The sequence below is a fragment of the Pterocles gutturalis genome, unplaced genomic scaffold (assembly GCF_000699245.1).
Source record: "Pterocles gutturalis isolate BGI_N339 unplaced genomic scaffold, ASM69924v1 scaffold28783, whole genome shotgun sequence".
NCBI lineage: Eukaryota > Metazoa > Chordata > Aves > Pterocliformes > Pteroclidae > Pterocles > Pterocles gutturalis.
In genome coordinates this window covers 747-1,094 of record NW_010118911.1, presented here as the reverse complement: position 1 = coordinate 1,094, position 348 = coordinate 747, and positions in this window count along the sequence as shown.

The window sequence follows — 348 nt, the reverse complement described above, 5'->3', positions numbered from 1 at the left end:
GCTGAGCGGGAGAGGCGGCTGCAGCCAGCCCCAACCTCAGACCCATGCCTCCTTGACGCCTTCTACCCTCTCCGCAACAAAACAAACCACCCAGAGGCACCGCTCCATGCTAAAGCGCAAAGCTCCGTGCTCATCGCCACCGCGGGGGTTTCATCAGGACAAAAAGCAGCTTTCCCAGGGCAGGGACTGTGGCCGCCTTCCGAACACGGCTCTGCTCTGCCGTGCCCCCCTCGGAGCGACACGGTGACGAGCCGAACCCCCGAGCTCCCGCACCCTACAGCCCGGCGGTAAGGTCCCACCCAAACCCCGCAGGTCTATCCCGCACAGCGCGCGGGCAGCAGTGGCCCG